The sequence below is a fragment of the Tachysurus fulvidraco genome, chromosome 1, assembly GCF_022655615.1.
Source record: "Tachysurus fulvidraco isolate hzauxx_2018 chromosome 1, HZAU_PFXX_2.0, whole genome shotgun sequence".
Taxonomy (NCBI): Eukaryota; Metazoa; Chordata; class Actinopteri; order Siluriformes; family Bagridae; genus Tachysurus; species Tachysurus fulvidraco.
Genome location: NC_062518.1, coordinates 42,471,389 through 42,491,174, shown reverse-complemented (window position 1 = coordinate 42,491,174; position 19,786 = coordinate 42,471,389).

Genomic DNA, 19,786 nt, shown 5'->3' with positions numbered 1-19,786 from the left:
CAAAGGTATACGTGAGCATATGGATAAATTAACATGCGTGAGCACTTCCGGTAAGCGAGTACTGAGCAATCAGATGTCCCTGCCAAAAAAGTGTGTTACACGAGATGTAATCCACACCGTCCGGCAGAGCTAGACAAAATTGCAACATAATTAGGTGATCTTCCTTGTGTACAAAATGAAAGGATCAGCTCTTCTGTGGTTACTCTGGAGCAGTTCCTGATGGATCTTGATGGAAGTGTTAAAAAGCTGAAACCTCTGCAGGCTAATCCGGATGACAAGAGGCCTCCGTTTAATAGGATTGATCGAGATTGTGGTGAATCTGCCAGGCTGATATATCTGAGTCATCCTAAAATCGGTGCCAAGATGGCTCAAGATGTCCTCTACGGTGAAGGATATGTACAATTCTGTGCCATCAGAAGCTCATCCTGTCTACATGAGTGAAGTTCCTTAATGACCGATAAATGCTCTTGTCGTGTGGTGCACTTCCTTTGAAATTCTGCAGACTTGCTTGGACCTAAACATCGTTCTCTTGCATGTATCTCAACCAGAAATAAAGTCCCGAAAACATCGTTTTCATTCTGTCGCCAAGTTACGGCACCAGGCTTCCTTGGGTTACTGTCTTGTCTGGAGTTTTGCATGTTCTTTGGAGTTCGCTCACTTCTTAAAAAAGCATGCGTGTAGGTGCAAAACTACTATATATAATATGACAAACCATATTTATTTAGTCACCAAAACAATACCTGTTTTATTCCCGGTTGTGTCAGATTTCTGCCACAAGGAACATCTGATGGGTTTTCCCAGATCACCACAGGTTCTTTACGGTATATGACTTTTGAGACGTAACCCTTCAGACAGCCGTTTCATTTTTAGCAAAGCTGTACAATGTAAAGATGGTGTGTACACACATGCGGCAGAGGGCAAGCTAGTGGCCTGGCAGTTTAAATAGAGAAATCAGACGTTTGTGGTGAAAGGGAGGGAGAGAGAAAGGGATGCTGGCTTGGTGCAGCTTCTTTAATGTGTCCAGCTGAATGGCGAGAGCACAGGGACGTGTTCACACCTCTCCGCCTATCGCCAATGCGATGGAGAGGTTACCTGTCACGTCAGAAGGGGAAAGATACAGATGGCATGCCAGATGTGTGGTCAGACAGGCTGTGAAAGTGTGTTTGTGTTTGGATTTAAAGAGGGTAGGGATGATTAAGACACTGTGCTGAGTGAGTTTGCAAGAAGACAATTCTATTTATATCAGTGTTTAAATGAAAATGGTACCAATCCTTTCTGGATAAGGTGCATAAGCTGTGTGTGTGTGTGAGAGAGAGAGAGAGTCTACACAAACCTCCTCACCACCTTCCCTGCTGCTCCACAGCTGGCCACTCCACCCTTCCCAGCTGCCACTGGGGCTCCCCCTGGCCCAGTGTCTTGGCGGAGGCAGATGATTGGTTGAACCCCTGCTGAATGAGGGCCTTGCCAACCAGTGAGCTCCACCGTAAACCTGCTAACGCTCTCGGGGTCAGACAAAGTCACTCCTACATCGCCGGCAGACGAAAATGGCAAAAAAAAAAAACAGTGTTGACATGAAGAAGACGAGAGCCCAAACCAAATGAACATGAAGGAGAATTTAAGAGTGAGTATCAGACACCTTTGGGAAAAGGGAATGAAGCTTGTACCTGAAATATGCATTCAACTTCTGTTTGCACCTTTCAAGCAGGCACGATGCAGGGTTTCCTCACAGGCTTTCTAAAAATAAGTCTCCTTTCCCTCCTCCCTTCCCCAGTGTGGTGTCATCTTGGACAAGTGTCATCGCCACGTCGTCTGCCACTGCTGTCGTGGGTAGAGCGCTGTGACAGTCTCATTTCAGACCTTGATTATCTCATTCAATATTCTGATATATTGTTATTATAATCTCGGCCACCTCTCTGAGCCACACTGCGAGCACGGAGGGGGAAAATGACATTGCGATCATAGCTGGAAGGCAAGATATTCTCTCTCTCTCACTCTCTCTCCGTCTCTGTGACTGGAGGTCTGCAGGGAGGAATAAGGGGTGCTTACGGGGGGAAATGTAGCAGCCTCCACAGTTTAATTGGAGACATGTCACACTAAATAAATGGTGCAAACACAAGCAGCGGCCGGAGGCTTGAGCCGAGGGCCCAGGGGAAGCGCTTGCCATTATTGGGCTGGAGCTCCGGTGCTTCTGGGCTGTATATGGAGGTGTGCATGCGTGGGTGGAGGGTCTCCAACTACCCATGGCTGTATGCTCCTGTCTTCTAAACAACCATGGCAGCACAACAGAAAGGAGGCAAGGGTGACACTGTCATGTGGGATCAGATCAGTTATTCTCACAGTAAATGACTGACGTCTTCCATGGGATGCACTTATTTCCAGGGATTTCAGAACAGCGTAACATATATCGCGTCATCGGGTAGGCGTGGCCTATTTGATAATCTAACCCTAACCATAACCGTAGTTTTTGATTGTTTATTTGTTTTCTAAAGTAAATCTACCTTTATGACTGTTTTTTTTTTTTGAAAGAGGGCGTTTTTCCAAGACCTCCGGAAACACGCCCACTTTACGCTGTGGTAACGAAACCCCTGGAATTTAGTGATTGCCCGTCTTCCATAGCTCCAGAACACAGCTTTCTGGGAAAATGAATACTGGTGTTCATCTCTTGGAAATGCAAGATCCGTTCAAAAAGGGGAACATGGCGGGTGAATTTCTAAAGGTTTTTGTTTGATTTTGGTGACAAATCTGAGAGAAGGCAGCCACTCATTAAATCAGCAGTCATTTAAAGATGATTATAGCGGAGTGCATAATTGTGACATATTGTGTTGTCTAGAACATTTCCCCGTAATCTATCTATGATGCTCTAAATAGCATTGCACAGCAAACTAAGCAAAATAACTTGACAGACACCATACAATCGATGTGGAATTAAATGTCTTTAAAAGTCACCGTGGCTTGGATTCTGGTCAAGAATGGTCAATGTCACTGTCTTTGACTGCTGATACCGCTGTGGCTCTACGTCACCATGTAACTGTTTTTAGAACAAAGAGACGTGACCAAGAAAAAAGGACTTTGTGGGACTTGACCATTCAGGGGAACATATTCCTCCTGCTGATACCATAATGATTCCTGAACAGCTGTCCCTGCTCTGACCTCAACTCTCAGAACCCACACGGATGTATCCTGAAGAGGAAAAACAGAGGAACAAGGACCAAAAGAATGGGTGGGTGTCTAAACTTTTCTGTAAGATTATGAAAGGAGTGACAAGGGAGCATGCATTTTTTTGAGAAATGTACCTGTTAAGGGGATGAAGAAAAAAAAAGGGATCAGGTTCCATGGACCGTGATATCAGGTCTTGCTTTTTGGAAACTGTACAATCCACGTCAAATATGTTCATGACATGAAGAAAAGTAGCAGGTAAGGGTGGTCGGGTTTTACGTTGGACTGGACGTGTGCGGACCAGCCAGCCTGCACTACTGTCCCCGGTCCATTGGCCATTGAAAGTTAACTACATACAGAATCTGGCTGTCCTGATGATTCACTGCATTATGTTTTTTGTGAGCTTTCCTTATTAAACCAGAACCAAGCATTATAAGCACTATAGGTGTCTCATTATTTTCGTTCATTCATTCATTTATTTTCTACGCATTCATTCTCGGGTCAAGCGGATCTCAGGCGTCATTGGGCATCAAGGCAGGATACACCCTGGACGGAGTGCCAACCCATCGCAGGGCGCACACACACACACTCATTCACTCGCGGCGGACAATTTTCCAGAGATGCCAATCAACCTACCATGCATGTCTTTGGACCCGGGGAGGAAACCGGAGTACCCGGAGGAAACCTCCGAGGCACGGGGAGAACATGCACACAAGGCAGAGGCGGGAATCGAACCCCCAACCCTGGAGGTGTGAGGCAAACGTGCTAACCACTAAGCCACCGTGCCCCCCTGTCTCATTATTTTATTCATGCATAATATAACCAGATATACCAAAAAGCAGAAATCTGACTGTTGAAAGGAGAATGTTAGTAACTGTCTCGGATCGCGTCAGCGAGCAACTCCATCAACCTTCTCTTCTTGACAACGAGCTACTCGAATAATCTTAATGAGCAACTGGATACGTGTCAATGAGCGACTAGAATATTGTTAATAAGCTTCTCTAGTATCAATGAGCAACTCGTTAGAGAGCTCAAATCGTGTCAATGAGAAATTTAAAAGTACTGTACGTGAACGAGACAACTATCGAATGAAATATAAGAATATGCTTTTGTTGTCGTAAATCATCTCTTGTTAAATATATCAGAAAACCTTTGTATTACAAAGATTTCTTGTTTATGCTACACATGCATAAATTACACATCCTGAGATTTTCTGAGTGTGTGACAGTATTAAAACGTTGCTAAATGTACAGGCCTCTTCTTACTTGTAAATTGGAAGTTGGTGTGTGTAAAGGTCCCTCACGTTGGAAAATAATTTCCATACAGTGGCTCAGCTAGCAAAGCTGATGTAATTTCCTGATTCATTCCCTTATCACCTTCGTCTTTTGTTTCTCCACAGTCTTGACGTTAACACGACAAAAATAATACGCTGCTTCTGACCGTTCCACCGCGCCGACACTAGACCTCTTCCATATATGTTAAACTTGTCCAACACAAAAGGAAAAAACACCTAATGTTCCTGTGAAAAGACTCATAACATGTTCATACAAGTGCCTTAATATAAACCTGTGATTTGATGCCTGAAGTACCATCAGAGCTGCTGTTACAGAAGATGAACATGAAGACCAGCAACACTCAACAGCACTGTGATATAAATGTCTGGACAAAATATTTAATTCAAACAACTCCCGAAGCTAAAACGTCCATCTGTATATACATGTAGAAGGGATTTGTTCTGACAGACAGGTGACCAGAGGTTCGCCGAGACGAGACGAGGTGTGTGTTTCGAACACACTAATTAATTTTCAGTCATGCTCCTGTCTGCATGCTCTTAATCAATCAGTGATTTTCTCTGCAGGTTTAGACAAGAAACCGCAGTCCTGAATCCTGCAGGACACGGTGCATGCAGAGAAGCTATCGATGCGACGTACAGAGAGTTCATCACTGATACTCGGCTTGAAAAATCCATAACGTGCTCTCAGGCACACGTCAAGCCTCTCTTATCTGCCCTCAAACCATTTCTGTTGATTTATGTATTGCTACAGGGCCTTATATCATTTCCGTTAGTAACTCATTCATAACCGACTGCCAGACTGTTTCAACTTTTAAATGTATGGTTGTTTCACCATTTGTACATATCGCAGGTTTTAGCAAATAAACACATATCTAACACAAAATGAGCTACAAACTGTGAGAATATGGGCTATAGCGTATTTTGACAGTTTGAAGATAAATGAACAGATATTGATTTAAACGTTACAGAATGCAATTCAGTGCATTTTTATAGTACTTCTTCTACAGCTGTTTTGTTTAACATTTTTATCATTTCGGGGTATTTAATTATATTTTCCGGTTCATTGCTCAAAAACGGGGGCACGGTGGCTTAGTGGTTAGCACGTTCGCCTCACACCTCTAGGGTTCAGGGTTTGATTCCCACCTCCTCCTTGTGTGTGTGGAGTTTGCATGTTCTCCCCGTGCCTCAGGGGTTTCCTCCGGGTACTCCGGTTTCCTCCCCCGGTCCAAAGACATGCATGGTAGGTTGATCGGCATCTCTGGAAAACTGTCCGTAGTGTGTGAGTGTGTGAGTGAATGAGAGTGTGTGTGTGCCCTGTGATGGGTTGGCACTCCGTCCAGGGTGTATCCTGCCTTGATGTCCGATGACACCTGAGAAAGGCACAGGCTCCCCGTGACCCGAGAAGTTCGGATAAGTGGTAGAAAATGAATGAATGAATGAACTTCAGTCTGACTTTTTCCTGAAAGGTGTAGAGTCTCAGACAATTAATAGAAGGAGAAAAGGTTGCTTGAGATTTGTACACATCGTGGACTGTGCATCACTAATTGTTTCTTCTAGGTCAAACCACAACATAAATTATCATGGAAGCATCTTGTTTTAAACTCTGGAACCAGTTGGACGTGATTATCAAAGGATCCTGACACAACAGAATCGTGCTTGTTCTATGTTCTTACCATGCTGCAGACTGAGACAGTGACCATTCTCTAGTCCCTAGCCTGTTCAGGGGTCAGACTATGGCTAGAATGGTCCTGATCACTAGAAAACCATGAATAGAGGCAAAATGAAAAAAGAAAAACAACTAGAAGCAAAGTCCAGAAAACAGCTTGGGGCTGTGCACATGGTTACTGCCTTTGGCCATTTAGAGGCATGCAGCTTGAGGCTAATTTCAGCAATAATTGTAGAGTGTAAGATGGGATCAAAAGAGCCATTGAAGTCCTGAAGTCATCTACTAGGGATACTATCAACAACCAAGGACCAGCTCTAGAGATAGGTGGAACACTACTCTGAACTAACTCATGTGAGACCACTTTCACCTTTCCAACACCACCTTTGACCTTGTCAAGTGGCTCCCTCATTGAAAAGGAAGCAGAGCATATACTGGGAGCAAGGGAAATCTTATCCTATAGAGGCATTAGGGAATTTTGCTGCTGAGCATGGTCAGCAAGGTATTGACCCCCAACAAATTGCAGAAACCTTCTAACAGGGTATCCTTAGGTGCAATGTAGCTTCAGGTCTGGATGTTCGATGATGGACATGATCACGATCTGCCTACATCAGCTTCAGGAGAAATACTTAGAGCTGAGTCAGTCGTTTGGCATTACCTTCATCGATTTAACAAAAATATTAGGCATTGTGAGCCATTATGAACGATTCGGGATGCTTGCCCATATTAGATACCCACTCAGAAGCCATGATTTGTAGACACGAATAGGATTGTCTAGTTTTAGATTACATAACTAGAAGTTTTTTACATCTGCAGCGGTGAGAAGCAGGGTTGCGTGCATGCTCCCACCCTATTTTGCATAATCTTTGCAGTTAGTCAGATGGAAAGCTGATCAGTATGTCTCAGCTGATGGCAGAGGACATTAAAGTCTGTGAGGCTCTCATGAGAGTCAGGCTGGATGCAGGTGATGTGGCCTTTGTATATCACAGAGAAACAGCTACAGAACTTTATGGATAGCTTTTCACTGGCGTGTGAATACTTCAGTTTGACCAACAGTTTGTCCAATGTTACGGAATGCCATTTCCTGTACAGGGAAAACAACAAGAGGGTAACAGGCAACAACCTTTGACTGGTGGTGAGAAAGTGTAAGTGCTACAGTGCATACATCCTTAACACTATTCTGTAAAGAGGTGAGTCCTGGACTAGCAAAAAAGCACTTGATCCAGGTATAAGGACCTATGATGCATTCTTGGCATCAGTCGGTTGGTCTTACGTCCAGCCTCTTCACACTGCTCCAACAATATCGACTCCAATGGCTTTGCCCATTTCTATCTCATACCGGATGAGAGATTTCCTAAGCTTTGTGGCGTAGCTTGCCTAAGAGCATAAGAGCATCCCTACCTCCACTCTAAGAGATTTGAATTCACTGGACATTGATGTTGAGAACTGGGAGGAGGAGCTAGCCAGCAATCATGATTTATGGAAGCAGGAGCTATATGTGACTCTTCAACAAGGAGAGGCCAAACTAAGGCAAGCTGTAGAAGAAAAGTGCACTGAGTGAAAAAAATCACCAGAAAACAATGCCTGCTGACAAACTTTAAATGCAGCTTGTGCAACAAAGACCCATGTGGGAATTTACAGCCACAGCGGACACTGTTCCAGCATCACCAGAAACTCTGACACATTTTCTGGGCGCAAGGTCTACGGTCTTTCGAGACTGGCGGATGCTAAAGCTGACAGCATCGAGCCCTGTGGTACCCCATTCATTCAAGTCAGGTTTATTTATAAAGCACAAGGCAGTTCCAGGTGCAGTAACTTAACACCCAAAGGTCTAAGTTGCCTATAACAACACACCCTAAAAACATCAATTAAAAAACTCATTGATTTTTCTTTATGTACATAGTTTTAGTGATATACATGTCCAAAGGTATCTGTCTTAAAGTGTTTCTTTTTCTACAGTAATTCAGTGTAATGTTTACTGATGATGAAAATTTTATTGAAAGGCAAAAATGTACTGAGAATGAGCTCTGATTGCCAATGAGGTTTACTGTCAGTTTACGCACACACACTTTATTTAATAAACGAGTGCAGTATACAGCCTAACTTCCTGATTTTCACCTGCAGTTCAATAGACCGTCTGTATCGGTCCTGTCTCAGTGGAGTTCATGTTTATCTGTCATTATGATTCATTTTTCTTTTGGCACTGGAGCCTGAGAACATCATGGACTATTTCTTGAAAGTTCATCCTTCATTCATTGCAATCTCCTAATGCTGTTTATAAACTCCTAGATTGAAGCATGTCCATGTATAATTGTCTGCTAAATAACACAAATTACACATGTGAAATGTGTCACTGGTTGAGGGGCTTGTTGTTATGCCAAGTGTGATTTCAAAAGATATAAAAAACATAATAAAAATCCTCAGAATGCTTTGCCATTTAGAAGTTTTGACTTTTTTAGAAACTTTCCTAATTACGCATAATTATCTCCTGTGAGGTAACGCCTTACTTTCCCAGCAGTGGAGTGTTTAAAATCTTAATGGCGCTGCACATGTAACACCCACGTCCTCAGTGTTTCACTTCTGAACACCTGTAGCCAATTGTCAACTTCCTTCTGTGTGTTTGAGAGTGTGTGTGTGTGTGTTTCTGTGTGTATGAATATGCACTATATATATATATATATATATATATATATATATATATATATATATATATATATATATATAGTTGAACTGAAATGTTTCTCTTTTCCATGCATTACAACAAGAAGTAAAGTTCCAGCATTCATAACTCATTCATAACTCATTCATAACGATATTTATCGATTTTGTTTTAGTTGTATTTAATTAATTATGTAAGAAATAAAGTAAAAATGACCATTTATAATGGAAAGTATATTAGTCTACACCTTGATTACCTGCCTTATCCACATCTGGCTCATGACCTACAAGACCTCAACTGATGTATGTTCATGGTTATATTGGTGGGGAAAACAATCACTGAATCATTCAGTGAGTTTTTTTTTTTTTTTTTTTTTTACAGCTGTCTAAATTTCTCATTCTTTAAAAATGACTATTCCGTGTCAAGTTTGTGATAAGTAAAGCTAGTATTTAGAAGATTAACAAACCAAAGCGATCCAACCGATTAAGTCTATTTTGCTGCACCATATAACTGTCCACAGAATTACATTCACTACTGTATGTGAGGAAAATTACATACTAATTGGTCGATTTAGTGCCATCGTAACTAAAGACAGTCAACGACAGTCAAGTTTAGTCAACGTGTCAGCATGAGTAATGCTACAAGTCTTGTCGGAAGACTGCTTTATGGAACAGCTACGGAAAAGTCAAAGTGAAAATATTAACGAAACACGTTTACGGACAAAAAAAATCTTTTTATTACATCAGGCTTATGTTGAAGTCCTTTATTCTGAGGTTGTTTAAATGTTTTTCTTTATACAAGACTGCTCATGTAATTTTCTTAATTCACAGCTCTGTTAATTAATTAGAGAATTAGAAGAATTGCCGTCGTATAATTAAGAGATATTACATGAGAAAGAGTGCTGTTGTACTGAATATCAGCACAGCTGTGATTGTAGGCATGAGTACCTGCAGGTTATCACATCCATGATGATATTTAGTACAACGTTAAGATTGCAAATTTAATATTGTTTACCCTGCATTTCAGACACAGCATGGTCAAATATGTTGTTTATTTTTGGTTCGTGCATAAAAAAAAAAAGCTGCCACAATGCAACAAACTATTGTTAGTATTTAAACATTACAGCATTTAGCAGACACTCTTATCCAGATCAACTTACATTTCTATCTCATTTTTTTTATACAACTGAGCAATTGAGGGTTAAGGGCCTTGCTCACGGGCCCAGCAGTGGCAGCTTGGTGGACGTAGGAATCGAACTCACAACCTAGCCCAACATCTTAACCACTAGGTTACCACAACGGTGACTTTTCCAATCAAATTCATGAACTGGACCTAAATGTTGTTTAATCTGACATCAAGAGCTGAATATCTTACAGTCTGTTCTGTAATTCAGATTTTATCGAGATCATCTTGTCCATTGTGATAAGTGATAATGTGAAAAGGTGGCTGAGATTCTTAGCTTTAGCTACAGTACCCTGCAAATCTTGAACCCCATGTCATATGGTTTCGATTACAAATGAGACTTTACAAGGTCCAATATCCATTACATGTCAGCAGATCTTAATAATTGCTACAAGTATTTAACACAAGTATATAGCACTTGGTAGAACCACCATTTGCAGCAAAATGTCTGTCGGTAAGTCTGTTGTAAGTTCCTACCTCTGGCTTTGCACACTGGAAGTGATTTTCCTCAGTTTCTTCAGGTCAGTTGGTCAGGATGTTTGCAGACTGCAATATTAAAACCACAGATCCTCGATGGGATTCAGTTCTGATCTTTGACTTGGTTTTGTAGAATATTCATCTTGTTGTTGTTCAGCCACTTCTGTGTTGCTTTGGCTGTGGATCGTTGTTATTGGTTTTTTTTTTCCTGACTAGCTCACAAAATGTTTGTGTATGTGTGTTTTCTATATTATATATATATATTGGACCACTCCGATCAACACACAACTCCTCTAACGATTTGTTCAGGTAGTTCTTAGCTCTCAAACCAAGTGTCTAATTGCTGTAATGTGTTCTCTTTTCATTCTAATCTGTAAACATTGCTGTTTTTAATGTCTTTGGCACCTGCCCTGATCTCCAGCCTCCTACTCCAGCGCAGGACTCCCGTCACCATCCTCAAATACACCGCTTTGCCCAAGACTCACGTAGTTCAGCGTGGTTTAAATCAATGTGGCCTGGTCCACACCGGGGCTGAACCCCCCCGTCTGCCACATCTCACCATGCTACCGTATTAGGAAAATAATGCCATTGATCCAGCAGGATGTCAGGCTGAGCATTAAATTTGAAAAGCGGCGACTCGGGCCGCCAGGTTTCCCCATGCTTGCCTCGGTTTAGGAGATGCGGTGATGAAGGGAGGCTTTCCCGCTGCCATAGATGATAACAGGAAGAGCACATGACGTCCCGGTGGATGATAGAGACAGGGTCCTGCTCGGCCTGTGTCCATTACTGGAGTGGGATAGGGGAATGGGTCGATCAGAGACAGAGCAGCAGGGAGATGATGTTGTGTGTCCCAAAAAACGGCATGATCCCACTATAGCCATGCCATGGGGAGGGAGATACAGAGCGTGACTCTGAGGACACTGGCAGATGAAGAGCTGAGAGATGAGATGCTCTGTTAAACATTTTTGTGTTTATTCTATTGGAATATACAGTATATCTGAAGAAATTAGGAATTGAATTAATTAAAACAATGCCTTAACATTGTCTAGAATGATTGCAGTATTAGATAGACTGAACACTGACTGTTTTGTATACGTTTGTTGTTGTTGTTGTTGTCGTTGTTGTTGTTGTTGTTTAGAGCCCTTATCTTGTATTAAAACTGAGTAGGAGAGATGCATAATGGCCCACTTCTCCATGTCCTTGAGAGGCGTATGTCAGCGCCAGGGGCTGGAAGTGTGTGTGTGTGTGTGTGTGTGTGTGTGTGTGTGTGTGTGTGTGTGTGTGTGTGTGTGTGTGTGTGTGTGTGTGTGTGAGATGGTCCTGTGGAGCTCAGCATGTGCTCTGTGCCCAGGTTTGCTCCACCCAGACGCCTCTCCCCTGCCCGTTTCTGGAGAAGAGCCAGGATCTGGAGGGACCGCCATCACTAGAGGGAGGGAGAGGGAGAGTGTTAAGGTTGAAGAGGACTTCAGCGAGTGTTATGTCTCCAGAAAGCCATGTTAAATCCTTACCTACATATGCAATATACACATAAGCCATACCCTGTGATATCTATTGCAAACGATTCTAAACAATTGCTTCGAATCTTAAACTCTTGCCACCTGAACGCTCTCTTGAGAAACAAATTCCTGTCATTAACACATCACAGAAAGCATTGTTTCTCGTACGTGCGTGTTGTCCGTAATCTCCGCCGTGCCCTGCACGGTTCTGACTCACTCTCAGTGTGCCGTTTGTGTGTTTGCTATAATTGGTATGGATATTCGCCAAGAGCGAAGATAAAGATCCATCTGAGATCCTTTTGTCCTTGAATGGCGCAATGTGGGAATTCGCTAGCCCTTTTCCCTCCTTTATTCCGTAGCTTGGCGTGGGGAATTGGTGGGATGAGACGCTATTCCCTAAATAGCCCGTGGCAAAAGGTAGCCTGATTAGCATGCTGTCTGCTAGGCATTCCTCCAGGCCATGAGTGCTAGCTATCACTTACTAACTATTTGTATTTATAGTTTTGTGTGTGTGTGTGTGTGTGTGTGTGTGGTTATAATTAGAATGAGCACAGGAAGCGTGTTTGCTTTTGATCAGCTGCCAGCCTCGTGCAGTACCGCCATGCCACAGCCCTCACAGCTCCCAGTGGATCACGGAAAACAGCAAGGACTGTTCTAGAAAGAGCCTGAGAGCATCGCACTTGCTCAAGGTCGAACAACAGAACAGAAAGGGATGATATCACGGACAGAAACTATTGAATTATAAAAAATGGAGGTATAATTGATCATTTTTTAAAAGGTCTATTATCAGTAATAATTCACCCGGTTCTGGAGTAACAATTTACCCTGGGATTTGTATGTACGATGCATCACAAAAAGCTGTATAGACGTGATATACACATTTAAGGAAGTTGTCTTTATTGTTGTCTCCTTTTTTCCTGCCACAAGTCTTCAGTAACGTTTGTGTTTTAGGGATTCTCAGTAATCATGACAAGCTGTGGGTTTTTGAACCCAAAATGCGATTGGGTTAAAACTATGACCTGCAAAACCTAGTCCTTGATATTAACGTAAGGGGTGAATTAGTTTTTATAATAGCTGTCTCAAACCTCTGGGGTTGGTCTGATACCTGTCTCCACCCTGTGTGAGGGGTTTCCTCCAGGTATTCTGGTTTCCTCCCCGGTCCAGAGACATCTATTGTAGGATGACTGGCATCTCTAAAAGTGCCTATAATGGATGAGGGTGAATGATTGTTTCTTGTGATGGGTTGCCAACCCATTCAATTGCCCTTTGCCTTGTGCCTTGAGTCCTCTGGGATAGACTCCATGTTCCATGTGACCCTATGTTGTATAAGGATGGATTTATGGAAAATTATTTACAAACAAAAGATGTTAAAGCTGTATTAATGATGTCTGAAGGATAACGGTGTTCCTAGGTTCTGTACTGTATTAAAATTTCAGCTTGCGAGCCCTGAGTCTTCTCACATTTAAACACATATTCACTTCCTGTCCATCAAACTCCACATCTCGTACAGTATATCTCATATCCGCTATAGCGATGTGCTGAATAGTTCATGTAGCTGCAGGATGTAATATTTATCCAAGTGCGACCGGCAGCATCCGCAAGCTCCTCCGCCATTTCTGTTTCCTGCTAGCAAAGGTAAGTTTTTTTAGCCATGTCAATTTTCATGTGCCTAAACACCAGTGACGAGCACTGAGTAGGGATTTAACCTATACGCCAAGCAGCCAGACTTCGTTCCTTTCCCCCACTAGACATCTGTGTACATTCCTACACGTGGAAATGAGAGATGTGCTCTAATGATGTCTTGCTGGCTGTGTGCTTTCCATTTCTCTTCATCAAGTGCTTGGCATTCTGCTTGCTCAGCACTTTATCGGGAATAAGGAAGAGGGGGGTGTAAACTCTTAAGGGAATCATAAGAGTTTGATGCGGTTTCACTGCCAAAATGTCAACGGTGCTGTGGAAGAAGAAGAAAAAAACTTTAGCCAAAAAACCTCCTTGGCTCAATATTTAAGTAAGCTCTCCAGGGCTGCCTTTTTTTTTTTTTTTTAAAGCTACATCAGCCCAAGAATTTATATTTTAGTACGCAAATCCTCAATGTGACAGTTTGGAGATGTGTTACAGACAATCCTCAGGAAAAATGAGTCAGCAATGAATTATCAGTTTTTTTTGTTCAGTCGTTGCTGAACCGTTTAATGAAACCATGACACATTTTGAGAGTATTTCCACTGCAAGAACATTTTTTCAGAAAAGGAGGATCTTTACTAAGAGCTTTCCAAGCAAGCCAAAGATTTAAGGATCAAGTCCTCTTGAGACATCAAGTACAGTTATAGTTCCTGGCCTGTAGTTCCAGAAACTCTATCAGAGACTATGTGTCCACCCAGTGATTAGATGAGCAAAAGTATCGGGAACAGGGAGTCTTATGAGAAATAGGACTTATTATTTGGTTGCATTTCTCTTGCATCAAATCAGAGATCCATTGGCGTCACCGAACTCTTGCATTCTTCTTCTGTGATGTCTTTTCTGGCTTATACCACAGCTTCTTTGTTAGTTTTTTTTTTGTTTGGTGTGGTTTCTACCTTCAGTTTGCTGTTTAAGAGGTGAAATGCTGCTCGATCAGTCTGTTGTTGTGGTCACTGTATTGCTGCATGATGACGTTCTCAGTTAGAGAGATACAGAGATAATGTTTCTATAGAATGTTTCATTCTATATCTATACATATACCCCACCCATACACATATCTATTCCCCATCCATCCATCCATCCATCCATCCATCCATCCATCCATCTGTGTACCCACTTGCACACACATCCATCCATCCAAACACCCATCCATTCACAACACCTCCCCATCCATTCAACCATCAATCCACTCACAACACTTCTCCATCCATCCATCCATCCATCCATTCATCCATCCATCCATCCATCCATCTATACATATGGTACATCCATCCATCTGTCCCCTTGCACCAATCTTTCTATCTGCTTTTCCATCCATTCCTCCATCCATCCATCTATCCATCCATATATATATATACAGTACAGACCAAAAGTTTGGACACACCTTCTCATTCAAAGAGTTTTCTTTATTTTCATGACTATGAAAATTGTAGATTCACACTGAAGGCATCAAAACTATGAATTAACACATGGAATTATATACGTACATAACAAAAAGTGTGAAACAACTGAAAATAGGTCATATTCTAGGTTCTTCAAAGTAGCCACCTTTTGCTTTGATTACTGCTTTGCACACTCTTGGCATTCTCTTGATGAGCTTCAAGAGGTCGTCACCTGAAATGGTCTTCCAACAGTCTTGAAGGAGTTCCCAGAGATGCTTAGCACTTGTTGGCCCTTTTGCCTTCACTCTGCGCTCCAGCTCACCCCAAACCATCTCGATTGGGTTCAGGTCCGGTGACTGTGGAGGCCAGGTCATCTGGTGCAGCACCCCATCACTCTCCTTCATGGTCAAATAGCCCTTACACAGCCTGGAGGTGTGTTTGGGGTCATTGTCCTGTTGAAAAGGTGGTGTGTCTAAACTTTTGGAAGGTGTGTCCAAACTTTTGGTCTGTACTGTATATACATACATACATACATACATACATACATACATACATACATACATACATACATACATATACACACACAACATTCCCCGTCCATCCATCTGGCCAGTCAGCCAGCCAGCTTTCCAGCCAACCATATATCCACATATCCATTCATTCATACATCTATACACCCACCCACTGACAACATTACATCCATCCATCTCTAACCCTCCACCCAAGGTTTTTGCTTTCAGAAGATTTTTCTGATAGAACCCATAACTATACACCAAGAATCCTTAAGGATTTTTTCAGTTTTTTCCTTCCAGTCCATCTTTGGTGATAAAACAGTAAACAAAAAAGTAAAAAAAAAACCCCACATTTTCTATTACATTTCATTATAGCCATCAAAGATCAGTTATCAGTTAAAAGGTTGTTTATGAAAGCAAATAATTGTTTTTTTTGTTTGTTTTTTTTTATTTGCCCTAAAAATATTGATTGGAAGATTTTACTCTAAGTAAGAACCATTTTGTACATGTTCATTTTTAAACCATCATACAGAGCTGTAAACATATACATAATATATAAAATAAACAGCATTGGACCTAATCTCCTGCCAATTGCAAGCTCCTAATGGGACCTTAGCGTATTTCATAACCCAACGCTATCTAATGGCGCCCAGCGGTTGATTTCCATTGTTAGCTTAATAGCATTAATAACACAGTGCAGACTTAGCGCTCACATTAATGATGATGGAATCCTCGTTAATCTATCATCCCACACTGCAAGCTGCCCCAGACGAGAGAACGCATCACTCGAGGATTACTGTGATGAGCTCTTTCCACCTGGGCACCCCAAACACCTGCCAAAATATTGGCAATTAGAGGCTAATTAGTTGCGAGTGTTTTCTGAGTAAAAAGCAAAGGAGCATTTTTCGCATGCCCGCATGCTGTCTGCTGCAATTGCGCCCCTTAGGTGCTTCTCATCCTTAGAACAGAACCAGTGCTCCGGATCAACATATGCAAATGATTTATTAATTACTCCTCAACATAATGACCACATTTCAGACATCCCGGCCCATCCTGCCTCATCACGTACCCTCTTGGAACAAGACCCGAGCTGCGAACGCCTGCGTGTGCACTTTTCTTAGATATTTACTGAAAGAAAAGAAAAAAAAAGAAAAAATGCCAAACAAAATGGACTTTTTCATTAACACATTCATATGCATCGCAGTTACAGGTGCCATCTCGTCCCAAAGCGACTTGTCCACGTGGAAATTTATCGACGGGTACTTTTTATCCATTAATAGTTACATTTAATGTTGTGGAACTTTCAAGAAAAAAAAAGTCAGTTCCTTATGTTATAGCAGCTATAAATTGTTATAAAGTCGTCCCCTTGCCAGCCTCTGTTTATTTCTCTCTCAAAGTTAATAACACAAAAAATACAGCTTGTGATTTTATCAAGACCCCAGAAAGCCGAAAGATTTTTTTTTTTCCATGTAGGAAAACGTACTTACAGCTTAACCTCTGACTGCAACAAAACTATCATTCTATGTTAAATAAATAAATATCTCAGACATATCTTTTATTATTATTATTATTTTGGTTCTGTATTACACCGTTTTGATCCGCGCACACTCTTTTTGTTTATTGTTGTCTACCTGTGTATCGAATCGCAATATAAGATCTCTGAATTGAACGCACTACAGTGAGGATCGGTTAGCAGCGAAGAACAATAAAATTCACAAGTATCATGAGTTCTTAGCGGGGAAACTTTATTTTAATTGGCATGCTCCCTTTTTTTGTAAATGCAGAGCTAATTATTGGACAGCAAAGACACTGTTTCTTCAATCTGTTAACTGTCATATTTCGGATGCGACAAACAGCCTCAAAATGCTGAAGTGCAATCTGAGTTAGTGAGCTGCGAATCCCAATCAGAATATGTTTAGAGGAGAAACCGCACGTATATTTACATTTGTGTGCGCACGTAGAAATGACAGCACGATTCGTATGTAAATAAAGTGGGGAAATAATGAAAAAGACGAACACGTTTCTGACGTCTTTTTGTCATACAGTCTCTGATGCATAAGTCACACTTAGCTGACACGGAAAACGAGACGACACCTCAGTTTAACAGGGTGAGGAAAAACATTGAAATTTAAAAAAATAATAAAATAAATAAAACGAAAACTTTCTCATCAAGTTTTTACTATATTTATGTAAATATGCTTAATATCCTTATTTCACTTTCAGGCTAGAAGCCTCCGATGAGCTTTCCTTGTGAAGAGAGTTTTCACCGATATTACACCACTAATCTGAATTAAAGCTGAAAAAAGAGGTTAAAGCCGAGTGTTTGTGCGTGTCAGAAAAATGAGACAATGAGACTGTAAGTGAAATGAACATCTTTTTGTTCACGTTAATTTACCTCATGCGTCTGTTTTAAGGGACTCCCCCAAAGCGTGTGTGTTCGAGGCGCTTTTTCTCCCAGATGGGACTCATACCGGCGTTGTACCACTCCATCATCAACTGCTACACTGACCTGTGCCCTGAGTTAATTATAGGTTTGTTTCTGAACATGTAGAACCCATTATGCAACACTAAATTAATCTAATGATGCAGTAATAAAATGAACACACACACACACAGACCCATTCGCCATATATAACAGATTCACTCATTACATGTTTGTGATGCCATGTCCCATTTGCATGGGTTATTAAAGTGGACTAATGGCACTGTGCCCCGGTGCTTCCAAGTTTAATGGTCAATCATTAATGCTCATCACCAAGCGTTGCAGAAAGAGTTCAGGTCAGTTGGATCGCTTACTTATGAGAGATTGTAGATAGCAAGGACTAAAACAAAATAAAAATCAGAAATCCTTACTCAGTCCCTAGACCAGCTCTCTACTTCTTATAACTTACTGTTTTAATACAGTTGTGCAATGAAGGCCAATGTAAAACACGCCAATGTTTACTTTCTAATTAAGGCACATCCCGATGCGTTTTATTCTTCTTATACCTCAGTAATTTGCCTAAATGTTACCATGTTTATATTAACTCTTTTTTTTTTATTTCAGCAACCAAGAAAAATGGAATTTGTGCATATTTTGTTCCACCCATGTTCAACACTTAATGTCTTTGACATGTCACACTTCACATGAGCCATTGTGCTTAATGGCTCATATAAAAGTAGACACTTAGGGATTTAAGAATGAGTAGTTTTTTATAATTATTTCTGTTTTTACCTAGCATGCTAGTGGCAATATTAGCTCTAAAAAAAAAAACCCCACAGATTTACAAGTAAATGCTGATTTTAAACCCATTTCTGCTCTCTGAGATGCCCCGGGTGATTGTTTCATAAGCATCTAAAATTTGAAGGTGTTTATCTTCAACCACTAAAACTGAAAGATCTGAAAAACAATCTGGTTATCTATGTATTCACCAGAATAAGCAGTAGTTATGTAGAATTTGGCTTCTATGTTTGTATCTAAGAATGGCTTCTGCATGTGTTTTTCACACCAACTGTACAATGTAACACATGCAGCCACTGCTGCATAGCCAAGGTTGTCCCATGAGATGATATCATGGCTTGATAGAATCAGTATTCAGACACCAAAGCGTCTAAGAAGGTGACATGTGGCAATGGAAGAAGACATGCTGGCCTGTTGACTGTTATGTGATGTGTGGTTCCTAACATGCCTTCAGACCGAAACGGCGATGCAAGGATTATGTAGGATGCTTGTGCCAACAACAATGTGCCACATCACATATACACATTTATGACATGTACACCACAGAGATGAAGCTGATCCTTTACATTTTCTCAGAAAATGACAAGTCTTTTGAACTGAGAACTTTCCTTTAACCTGACAAGTCACTTTATTGTCTTAAAAGAGAAAGAAAGGAGAGACTTGTGAGGGAAAGACTGTTAAAAGATGCTATAACATATTTAATAATATAAGCTAAGTTGTTATATGACAGTATATTTTCCTATAAACAGACAAAACTAGTATTCTTGTCCTTGATTCTTGTACTGGTTCTATCATGATACATTGAAAAATAACGTTCTAATACGCGTATCCTCTATCTATTATCAGATAGATAGATAGAGCAGAATGGGTTGCAACCAAAAATGGTTTGATTTGTGGATACAGTGGAAGAAGACGAGGCTCATTTTAAGGCCTGAAGTGATTTCGTGTCCTGCTCAAATGCTGTATTTCGTGTGAGCCATGCTAGGAAAGTAGCTGGCCTTAAAAACTATGGAAGATTCCTGTTGATAGTCATTGTGAGGAACTTGTTCCAGACTGCTGACACTAGTC